General features: G+C 37.9%; 1 protein-coding gene across 4 annotated transcripts in view; it reads right to left on the minus strand.

Moving 5' to 3' along the window:
* The window catches only part of ULK4 (unc-51 like kinase 4), a 540,948-nt gene that overhangs the window by 144,189 nt on the left and 383,721 nt on the right, over window positions 1-13,038 (minus strand). The gene's annotated exons all lie outside the window — the stretch shown is intronic.

Genomic DNA, 13,038 nt, shown 5'->3' on the forward strand with positions numbered 1-13,038 from the left:
TGAGTGTTTTTTTTTTTTTTTTTTTCCCCATATTTTAAGTTTTTTCTTTTGGTAGTAACTAATGCAATTCTAGTATCTGCCCTTCAAACTGGCAGCCCTTCTAACTGTTTGTGAAAGAAATCTTAGCAGAATAATAAAGAGGAAAATGTTCCTTCTTTCCCTGCAGCTGCAGAAAAGGAGAATCTATTGTATACCATAAAGTAGTCCTTGAAAATATCATTTCTAATAACGGAGTCTCATAAGACATCTAGAAGGCAAAGAGGGTGATCATGTCCTCTGTAATCAACGTGTAACTATTAAAACATAAATAATTCTGATTTTTACCTTACCTAACAACATTTGCTTTCGTGATAATACCTATATTGACATCTTTGAATTTCTACATGGTATACATACTCATAAGATTGCCATATCCTTCTTTTCCACCTGCTTGTGGTGAAAACAAATTTAGACCTTGTGGATTCCTATTTAAACAGTTTGAGAGACATATTATTAGATGATCAAATTTACATCTTTTGAAGTTTGATATTTTTATCTATTCTGATGCCCATTTTGGTAAGTTTTAATTTTCTAAAAAATCATCTACTTCTCTATACAAAGTTAATGCCTTAATGTTACACATAGTTTGCATTTGTGCGGCTATATTTCCTTTCTCTTTCCCAATGCTACAGCCATGGGATCCAAATTAATATAGTTAGTGAGACATCATTTTTACCTGTCAAATGGACAAAATTTTAGAAAGACTCAGAAGATGTAGTGCTGAAGATGTAGGAAAACGAGTATATTTATACACTTTTAATTAGAATATAAACTGTTAAAACCTTTTGGGAAGTCATATGGCAATTAATATTTATTAAAATTGGAAAGTACCTTTTAACCTAGCCATCTCACTTCTGGGTGCTTATCTAACCAAAGGAAATACAGAAGTACCTAAACCCAAACAAAGATGTGTACTGTATTATGCTCCTAATAGCAAATAAGTGGAAACAACCTGACTGGCCATGCATCAGGAGATGTTTCAACTGAATGAACAATAGTACATTCACACTATGAAATACTGTGCCGCTATTAAAAAGAATGAGCTCATTTTTTTTTAACATCTTTATCGGAGTATAATTGCTTTACAATGGTGTGTTAGTTTCTGCTGTATAACAAAGTGAATCAGCTATACGTATACATATATCCCCGTATCTGTTCCCTCTTGCGTCTCCCTCCCACCCTCCCTATCCTACCCCTCTAGGTGGTCACAAAGCACCAATCTGATCTCCCTGTGCTATGCGGATGCTTCCCACTATCTGTTTTTACATTTGGTAGTGTATATATGTCCATGCCACTCTCTCACTTTGTCCCAGCTTACCCTTCCCCCTCCCGGTGTCCTCAAGTCCATTCTCTAGTATAAATACTGACTTGGAAAGATGTCCATACTATTGGGATAAGTAAAAAGAAAAGCAAGTTACAAAATATCTATCCTCTGGTACTATTTTTAGAAATGGAAGCTAAAACAAGACAAGAGAAAAACAATGATACAAACGCATGTGATTGTATGCAGAGTAAAGAGAACGCCAGGACACACATCAAATGTAAGCCATAGTTACACTGGAGGTAGTGCCTGGTTCAGGGAGGGGAGACTTTAGTTTTACTTCTATCATTTCTATATTGCTTGGAGTTGTTTTAATGGGCTGATGGCACAGTTTTTAATTCAAATATTTGAAGTAAATCTGTCTTCCCTACCCCAAAAATTTTTAAAAGGGGAAATTTCCTGGGTACCCTCTGTAATGACCCTCACAAACTGTCAAGAGGTAAACGCAAGACTCACTATAACGAACGATAATGGCTGGAGAAGACGTGAAGGGCTAAGGCTGCATTTAACAGTTCCTGCAACAGACCATCATGATTTCTTATGACTGTCAAATAAGGAACAAAGAAACTCGAATTTTTTACTTTTTGGTTATAAGATTCAAAAATGTGGACTTCCCTGGTGGCGCAGTGGTTAAGAATCCGCCTGCCAATGCAGGTCGAGCCCTGGTCCGGGAAGATCCCACATGCCGCGGAGCAACTAAGCCCAAGAGCCACAACTACTGAAGCCCACGTGCCTAGAGCCCGTGCTCCGCAACAAGAGAAGCCACCGCAATGAGAAGCCCGCACACCACACAAGGAAGAGTAGCCCCCGCTCGCCGCAAATAGAGAAAGCCCACGCGCAGCAACGAAGGCCCAACTCAGCCAAAAATAAAACAAAATAAATAATTTTTAAAAAAAGATTCAAAAATGTATTACAGAATTACATGGTTTAGAATTCTGCAAAGATTACTGTTTACTGAATCCAGGATATCAAAAAACACCTGGAGTTCTCTTTATGCTAAAATAATCCCTTTCTGAAAAGCTCATATCTAAATAATACAGGTTTGAGGTAGAGAATATACCCCAAAGGAAAATGTATAGGAGAGAATACATTTATCCCTAAAAAGGGTTTTTATTTCCATTAAACGAATGGATATTTTATAGTAAAATTACCAGGCTAATAAAATTTAAAAAACACTTCCTAACAGTAAAAACTTAACCAAACCAGGCAATTTTTTACAATTGGAAGAAGAAAATTCTCTGCATAAAATTGGTTAATTATAGTTATGGCTTTATTATCTAGACATTAAGCATAAACTCCATAAGGTAAAGTCTCAGCTTTACAAACTAATGGCTCACTTATTCAAAGAAACTGATCCAGAATTAAAGTAAAAGTGAGATTGTTTGTCTGAAGTTTTATACTGTAGGACTTTGTTGCCCCCAAAGCAGCTTTACTGGGAGGCTCTGCCCCCTGTACCTTCCCTTCGTGATCTGTGAGACACTGCAGGGCACACTCACTGGAGATGAAGTGGCAGTTAGGGCAGCTTATTTTAGAGCTACAGTGAAATTGTTGGAAATACCCCTGGGTACATTATTTCAGCACGTTAATCAGGCTATACACAAAGAGAGTTTATTACAATAAGAGAGATGTTTATTAGATCCGTAATATGATTACAGAACATGCTGTATGGGAAGGACCTCTGGGAGCTGTAGGCAGGATAATTTTGCAGGCATTAAACAAAACAAAAAAGCCAAACATCATTATCAAAACTGCTAACTTCACTGTATCACAGTTATGGGTAAAGATCCACATTATTTTTCTGCTTCAAAAATGATGCACCGGCATGCTTTCTGAATTTACATGAAATCAAAGGGCTTTTTTCTGGGTGGCAAAAATAAAACAAATTCAGGGTGTTTACTGCTCATCTTAAATATGGTCTGAAGGCACCTGGGAATTGCATTTTGAGGTTGTAGCCGTAATGGGTTTTGCATCGCATGTTATTGTACTACTGAGTAATAAAGATAATGCCGCCACCAGTACGGATACAACAGAGAGAGAAAAGCACACACTGGTGGTGGTGGGGTTACTATGTGCCAAGTGCCGTGCCAACAGTTCTTCACACACTGTTCATTTAGTCTTCCCAACAACCGTGTGTGGTGTTAAAATTTTCTCCTTTTTTTGACATGGAAATGGAGACTTACTAACTTGCCCAAGGTCTTTCGTCTGGGCAACCAATGAAGCCAACACAACCATAATTAAATTAACGGGTGTTCAGAGGTGACCCAACTGCATCATGGAAATGTCACTGTGTCTTGCCAAACAGCCTCACATGGACTGTCAAATCAATCAGATATCATTGTTTTGTTTCCCCTTTTTAAAGATGTAACCATTTCTCTTTTTGTTGCTGTTACCTATAAATGCAGAGCTCCGCGTTATTAGGCTATTAGCCCTGTTGAAGACAAGCAACAGCAGTTTCCACAGTTTAAAAATCTAGCATACACTGTAGGAGGCTGGGATATTAAAGACCAGCATTGACAAAGTAAAATGCAATCAGTATGACCTTAAAGTAGACATAAAATACATATATACAATACACACACACACACACACACACACACACACACACACATATAAATATATATCTCAAGTTATCTGTTATCCATCAACACCTCTCAACTTTAAATGGAATTTTCTTCATCACCCCGCATGTCTTGAGAGTGACTGTTTCTCTCTGATTAACCAATGGAGAAAAGGTGTCTTTCCACAGGGGAAACCAGCCGAAAATGCTACTTTCTCTGGAGGATCACATAATGTAAAAGCAAGGCTCTTCTGTGTAACCCCTGGCAGGATATATCAGAATAGCTCTCCTACTTGGAGGCTGCTACTCACTTCCTTTTCTATGCTATAAAAGAATCACTATGGTTTCATCCCCTTTAGTTTTATTAGGAAGACATCCAATTAGGCCAAAGAGATGCTATTTTCATAGGACATGTTTTCCTATTATCTCTTAGGACACAAACTACTCCCAATTATTTAATGATTGTGGCGCAAAGAATAAATATAATCAATTGTATTCAAAGAAATGGTATTTTCATAAGATATGCAGGTGCTACTCCCACTTACCTAATAATTATATGGCAAAGGATACAAAACAAAATCTTAATAGTACTTGATGTTTGAAATCTTTTACAAATACACCACCATGTAGATGTCCACCCTTCTCCTTACAACAAAATAATCCTGACTAAGTCAAATATCTAAAAGTAGAAAACAAACAAACATGAAAGTACTAAAAGAAAATGCAGGTGAATATATTTACAGTCCTGGAATGGGAAGGCCTTTTAAAAGATGACATAAAATTCAAAAGTCATAAAGAAAAACACTGATAAAGTTGACTACTGAATGAAAACTACCTTTATAGCTAAAGTAACAATAAAAATTAGAAATACAAAGAGAAAATAAAAAAGTATATTTGTCATGACAAAATTATAAACTTAATACACAAAGAATTTTTAAAAATCAATAGAAAGAAAGTAAACTAAATAGAAAATGAGCAAAGATTACACTAAAGCAATTTATAGGAAAAGACACACAAACGGCTAACAAACCCACAAAAGATGCTAAATTACATTTAAAATTAAATAAATACAAAACACCAAAGACATACAAAATTTCATCTATAAGAAAAGCAAAATGATGTACTTTCAAAAAACTCAGTATCAGCAAGGCTGTGGGGAAACAGGCAGTCTCTCTTTTAGTGAGAATGAAAACTGGTTCTCTACCTTTTAGAGACAGCAATTTGGTAACCTATATCAAAATTTAAAATTTACAACCCTTTCACCTAGTACATTAGACAGGATTCTCCAGAGAAAGAGCCAACAGGAGATATATAATTATGCAGAAAGAGATTTATTATGAAGGATTGGCTCCCATGGTTATGGAGGCTGAGAAGTTCCATGATTTGCCATCCATGAGCTCGAAGTTCAGGAAAGCTGATGGTATAGTTCTTCTCCAAACCTAAAGGTCCTGAAAACCAAGGGAGCCAATGGTGTAAATCCTAGTCTGAGTCTAAAGACCCAAGATCCAAGAGTTCTAACATATGATGGCAGCAGATGTACGTCCCAGCTCAAGCGCAGAGCAAATTCACCTTCCTCTGCCTGCTTTACTGAATCTACTGTTCAAATGCTAATCTCTTTCAGAAACACCTTCACAGGCACACCCAGAAACTACGTGTCACTATAAACATTAAAAACAAACAAACAAATGAAAACTCAGAAGAGAGCTGTTCTACCCATACATCAGGATTACCGTCTCATGTTTCATTTTTCATTTGCACTTTCTGGCATCAGGTATGTGAGGTTCCAGCATAAAAACATAATACCTTATTCTATTATTATTTTATATTTTGGTACTTTATATTTTCCCAGTGTTAATGCTCAAAATGTTTTGAACTGATTTTTAAACAATAACTAGTACAGGAAAGAAGAGGTTAGTTATTAAATATTCAATTTATTTTTCTCTCAGTGATAAATTAAGAGAAACTGATCACTAAGTTACACATTGAATTTTCTGTACTTGCAGTGTTTCTGCATGATGGATTTTGTAATTATCTTGGCCTCCACATTCCAAACAGCTTTGAGGTTTCATTTACGTGAAATGTGAGTTTCCTATTTTTGCCTCAAGTGTATCTTTAATTATGTGCTAAACCACACTTATAAAAAAAGTTGTGAGTTGAAAATTTAACCCTTCCATTCACACTGACAAAAAGAAAGCCAGGAGAAGCTTAACCAAACAGTTTATACGCAAACCTACTTCTCTGTAAAATGAGTGTTGTTCTACTGCATTTGAGTGTATAGTCCAAAAGGCATGCTCTTGATGGTAGAATGATGACAGGAAATGAATTCTGCATGACAAGTCTTTAGTGATGTCATACTGTTGTTCCCGAAGATGGCTCAATTCCAAGGACAGAAACTATGGAAACCTGACTACTAATGACCCTAGGGAATCGAATCAAAATAAAAATAAAAATGCCTATTAGAAGGTACACACATAGGCTTACAATCCACACAGCGATACACCAATTTCTAAGAAGTATGCTAATGAGTTCAACTCAGTCAAGGTTGATGATTCTCATTTTGTTTCACCAGATCATGCAGACATGGCCCAAAATAAGTCTAAAATTGCTAAGACTCTATGCGAGAATAAGTCATAACTTTGAACTAAATATGAATACAACTATCTTTTGGCCCAAGTGATACTTAAAAGTAGGAACATGCAACTGCATGTAACCAAGATTCCTTGAGAATTTTTTTGGAAAAATACTACACCTTTTCTGATACTGATACTAGGTAGTTTTCATTATCTCTTGAGTGAATTTTAAAATGACAGAGCTTGAAGGGGCCAGCAGAGCTCTTCTGGTCCAACTACTGACTTGTAGGCAAGACATGGTCATTTTAACTCCCTGGTGAACCTTTCAGATAAACTTTATGAAAAAGGTGCTTTTACACATTGTGTCAATTGGCTATGCTGGGTCACTGGATAAGGACATGTTAGGGTCCATCTGCCCAAAATGGCCTGCTTGGGAAGGGGGACCAGGTAGTCGTGCTCTTTGACAGTAATCAGAAAGGAGACCCAGAGGCTGCTGCTAGTGACAAGTCTACTCAGGAAGGGCATCAAGAATGGAATATTACTCTGCCATAAAAAGGAACGAAATAGGGCTTCCCTGGTGGCACAGTGGTTAAGAATCCACCTGCCAATACAGGCGACATGGGTTTGAGCCCTGGTCCGGGAAGATCCCACATGCTGTGGAGCAACTAAGCCCGTGCACCACAACTACTGAGTCTGCTCTCCAGAGCCCGCAAGGCACAACTACTGAACCTGCGTGCCACAACTACTGAAGCCTGCGTGCCTAGAGCCCCTGCTCTGCAACAAAAGAAGCCACCGCAGTGAGAAACCTGCGCACCTCAACGAAGAGTAGCCCCCGCTCGCTGCAACTAGAGAAAGCCCACGCACAACAACGAAGACCCAACACAGCCAAAAATAAATAAATAAAATAAATAAATTTTTTTTTTTAAAAAAGGAATGAAATAATGCCATTTGCAGCAACATGGATGGACCTAGAGATTGTCATATTAAGTGAAGTAAGCCAGACAGAGGAAGACTAACATCATATGCTATCGCTTAAATGTGGAATCTTAAAAAAAATGATACAAATGAACTTATTTACGAAACAGAAATAGACCCAGAGACATAGAAAGCAAACTTACAGTTACCAAAGGGGAAAGGGGGCGGTGGGGGGGGGGGGGGGGTATAAATTGGAGTTTGGGATTCACATATGCACAGTAGCATATATAAAATAGGTAAACAACAAGGACTTACTGTATAGCACAGGGAACTATACTCAATATTTTGTAACAACCCATAAAAGAAAAGAATCTGATAAAAGAATATATATATCTGAATCACTGTGCTGTACACCTGAAACTAACACAACATTGTAAATCAACTACGCTTCACTTTTTAAAAAATAGGAAAAAAAAATAAAAGAATCATATTTTTTTAAACAAAATTACAATTAGCAAATCATCACAATCAATGTAGATCAAAAACATTTCATTTGCTTTTTTCTAAAAGAAATCACTATTCTTATCATTTCATGGATGTAGCACAGGTGCCCAGACATGGAACTTCCTGAGCCTAAAAGTAGAAGAACAACATTTTAAAATTCAACATAAACTTTTATGCTCTACTGAGACATACCTAGCTGCTTATTTTGGAGGACCAAAATATAGTTTAGTATAGCATCACAGAGCGAACTTATTGCCACAGGAAATCCAACCAAATTGTTCTTCGTCTCCATTGAACAGAACAGTATGTTGACCCTTACCGGCAGAACTAAAGAGTGAATTCTGTTGTAGCAGCTACTGTGAGAAACTTAAGAGTTGCAGAGCTGGCGAATATTTATGAAGTTTTCCTCCTCTGCTGGCCACTGGCAGAGATAGTGGGAGAGATACATGCTTCTGAATCATTCAAGAAGCATGGAGTTACCTGTCAGATCTGACTCTGAGAATTCAAATCCTAAATTTAGGAAAAAAAAAAAAAAAAACTCACTGTTTACTAAAAATAAGGTGTATTAGGAAAAACGTTCAAGATTCTGAAGCTAAAATTACAGTCCAGATACAACTCTCCATCTGATGGAGAGAACGTCAGATATCTCTAGAGTGGAAAGAGCTGGCACTAAGCTGCTTCCTTGCTTTGCTTCCATGCCTTACATACTATACTCCGGGAAAAGCAAGAAGACCCCTTGGTCCCCACTGATGCAGGGTGAGAGCTGCCTCTGAGGCCAGCTTCTGGCCACTCTTGAGTGAAGAATGTTTCCAAGGCTGAGGCTGAATGTCACCTGTCCTGTGCCCTCTCAGGAGGATCCCCCCACCTCATTACACTAAACCTTTCTGCCTTATGACTCATACCCTAAATCAAAATTTTAATAAAAAATTGTCGAGAAATATCCTGTTAAGTCCTTGATATAAATCACTCTACCCTCACTTCTTTTTGTGTCCTTTATACACACATACATACAGCATGATATAAATCAGCTCGTATTACAATTTTGTTTTGTAACTAGGTTTTGGCCCTTGTTATATCTCATTCATGCACCCCACAATTATTTACTGAGAGCTTGTGATGGCCAACCACTTTGAAAGGGCGGGTAGTAAGGCTGGGAACTAAACAGACAAGTGACTTGCAGTCAAGATAGTGTGTGACTTCAAGTTTTGCACTACTACCTCCATAATAACTACAAGAAGAAAAAAATTTATAAGATACAAATATCTTTGTGGACCAGAAATGAAACAAGCACACAGAAGTTTGAGGTTCAAAAGCTGTTAGAAGTATCTATAGCAACTAGGATCTCCAATACAATTGGGGCCACACCCCATGTGGAGCTAGGACAAAAGTCAGGCACAGAGTGTGAAATGGAGGTTGGGGTTCCTGTCCACAAAAGGAAGCTGAAGAAGCTGTTCCAGCCTTGGGGCTTCGGATAATAAATGAAGCTGCTCTACTGTTGAAAAGAGCAGCAACAGAACCTGTGCCAAATCCCCTGCAGGCTCGATGTCTGGATTTGTAATAAATCCAGTATCATCATGATATCGGAATTTGGGGGCCCAGAGCAGAGTCAAGGTAACCATAATATCACTAGATAGCAAGGGGCTGGTGCAGAGAAAAGAAACAGCAGCGTCAGAAAATACAAATAACTTCCACTCTTAATGAGCCTGACTAGGAAGGAAGCCTAAAACAGAGAAAGAGAACCACCAAACACAATGACTACCAGGTGAATTCATTCAGGAAGAAATGAAAATAATAGAGCAGCCTCAAAAGGACTTATTTTTAACAGTTTCCTTGAAGCATAACTGACATGCCAAAAAACTACACATATTTATAACATACAGCAATCAAGGTAACAAACATATTCACGAACCTCAAAGGCATCTTTCCACCAATACCTCACTATTTTGATTATAGTAACTTCATAGTACAACTTGACATCAAGTAGTGTCAACCCTTCAACTTTGTTTTCTTCCAAAGTTGTCTTGGCTATACTTAAGTTCTTTGTATTTCATGAACATTTTAGAACAAATTAAACAATTCCTACAAAAAAAAATACCGTGCTGAAAAAATTCCCAGAAACACAAAAGCTACCAAGACTGAATCATGAAGAAGTAGAAAATGTGAATAGAACTGTAACTAGTAAGGAGATTGAATTAGTAATCAAAAATCTTCTGCAAGTACCTCTGCAGACCACAACAACATAGAGCCGAGGTGTTACCTCCTGGCGTGCACATGGGGCTGGCTCCTCAGCTACACGTCAAACACCAATTCTGCTGCTCGTGCTGGATGCCAAGTGAGATAATGTGATTTTAAAAAAAATAGTCTCCTATTTTCCTTTCTTTCATTTATTTATTTACTTATTAACATTTTTATTTATTTATTTATTTGGCTGCTTAGGGTCTTAGTTGCAGCACACGGGATCTTTATTGCGGCATTCGGGATCTTTCCTTGCAGCGTGCGGTATATTCGTTGCAGCGCATGGGCTTCTCTCTAGTTGTGGCACACGGGCTCAGTATTTGCAGCACGTGGGCTCCAGAGTGCACGGGCTAGCAGTCATGGTGTGAAGGCTCTCTAGTTGTGCCATGAAGGCTCCAGAGCGTGCAGGCTCAGTAGTTGCAGCACATGGGCTCTCTAGTTGTGGCATGCTCTCTAGAGTGCACAGGCTTAGTTGCACCACGGCATGTGGGATCTTAGTTTCCCAACTAGGGATGGAACCCACATCCCCTGGCAGATTCTTAACCACTGGACCACCAGGGAAGTCCCTATTTATGTATTAATTTTTTTGGCCACACCGTGCAGTTTGCGGGATATTAGTTCCCCAACCAGAATCGGAGGGCTTCACTGATGAATTCTGTTAAACATTTTAAGAAGAACTAATACTAATCCTTCTCAAAATTTTCCCAAAAATTGAAAAGAAGGGAACACCTAACTTGTTCTGTGAGTCCAGCATCACCCTGATTCCAAACCCAGACAAAGACAGTATAAAAAATAAAACTACAGATCAATATCCCTAATGACCACTGACGTAAAAACCTTAAACAAAATTCTGGACAACCAAATTCAGCAGCATATTAAAAGTATTAAACACCATGAACAAGTGGGCTTTATTCCTGGAATGCAAGGATGGTTCAATATATGAAAATCAATCAATATAATACACAACAATAGTACCCAAAGCAATCTACAGATTCAATGCAATCCCTCTCAAAATCCCAATAAAGTTTTCTGCCGAAATAGAAAACCCCATCCAAAAATCCATATGTAATTTCAAGTCACCCCAAATAACCAAAACCATCTTGAAAAAGGACAATAAAGCTGGACTTCTTGATTTTAAAACTTACTCTACAATGATCAAACCAGAAGAATGACATACAGACTAACTGAAGAGAACAGAGATTCCAGAAATAAACCCACACACATACAGTCAAATGATTTTTGACAAGGGTGCCAAGACCGTTCAATGGGAAAGGATAGTCTTTTCAACAAACGGTTCTGAGAAAACTGGATATCCACATTCAAAAGAATGAAGTTAGACCCTTACCTAACACCACGTGCGAAAATAAACTCAAAGTGAATGAAAGACCTAAATGTAAGACCTAAAACTATAAAATTCTTGGAAGAAACAAAGGGCAAAATCTTCATGACACTGCATTTGGCAACGATTTCCTGGATATGACACAAAAGGCACAGGCAACAAATGAGAAATTAGGCAAACTGGACTTTATGAAAATTTTCAAAAAGTGTGCATCAAAACACGATATCAACAAAGTAAAAAGGCAATCCACAGAAAGGCACAAAGTATTTTAATATCATATATTTGATAATGGGTTAATTTTCAGATTACACAGTTTCTAATACTCGACAACAAGAAACCAAACAACCTAATTCAAAAATGGGCCAAGGACGTGAATAGACATTTCTTCAAAGAAGATATCCAAATGATCAATAAGCACATGAAAAGATGCCCAATATCACTAATAGTTAGAGAAAAACACATTAAAACTGCAATGAAATACCACTTCTACGCTAAAAGAAATAAACCAGTCACAAAATGACAAATAATATATGACTCCACATACATGAGGTACTTGGAATAGTCAAAATCACAGAGACAGAAAATATTGGGTTGGCCAAAAGTTTCGTTCATTTTCTTCCATAAGATGGCTCTAGTAGCATTTAGTTGTCTTTAACTTCATTGGAAACAATTTTGTTAGACTGTATGTGACAGCTGTCATATCAGCGTGCATTTAAAAAAAGACTTATCAAAATTGGTGGATTTTTGTGTGGCCATTTTAATATTGAAGATGGAAGAAAAAAAGCAACATTTTCGGTATATTATGCTTTATTGTTTCAAGAAAGGTAGAAACACAACTGAAACGCAAAAAAAGATTTGTGCAGTGTATGGAGAAGGTGCTGTGGCTGATCGAACACATCAAAAGTGGTTTATGAAGTTTCGTGGCAGAGATTTCTCACTGGCCGATGCTCCACGGTCAGGTACACAAGTTGAAGTTGATAGCAATCAAATCGGGACATTAATTGAGAAGAATCAACGTTATACCACACGGGAGATAGCTGACATACTCAAAATATCCAAATCAAGTGCTGAAAATCATTTGCACCAACCTGGTTATGTTCATCGCTTTGATGTTTGGGTTCCACATAAGTCAAGGGGAAAAATCCTTCCTGGCCGTATTTCAGCATGCGATTCTCCACTGAAATGTAATGAAAACGTTTTGTTTCTAAAACAAATTGTGATGGGTGATAAAAAGTGGATACTGCCCAATAACGTGGAATGGAAGAGACTGTGGGGCAAGTGAAATGAACCGTCACCAACCACACCAAAGGCTGCTCTTCATCCAAAGAAGGTGATGTGTATATGGTGGGATCAGAAGGGAGTCCTCTCTTATGAGCTCCTTCCAGAAAACCAAATGATTAATTCCAGCAAGTACTGCTCCCAGTTAGACCAACTGAAAGCAGCACTCAATGAAAAGTGCCCAGAATTAGTCAACAGAAAACACATAAGCTTCCATCAGGGTAACGCAACACCGCATGTTTCTATGATGACCAGGCAAAAACTGTTACAGCTTGGCTGG

The sequence above is a fragment of the Eschrichtius robustus genome, chromosome 12, assembly GCF_028021215.1.
Source record: "Eschrichtius robustus isolate mEscRob2 chromosome 12, mEscRob2.pri, whole genome shotgun sequence".
Lineage (NCBI taxonomy): Eukaryota > Metazoa > Chordata > Mammalia > Artiodactyla > Eschrichtiidae > Eschrichtius > Eschrichtius robustus.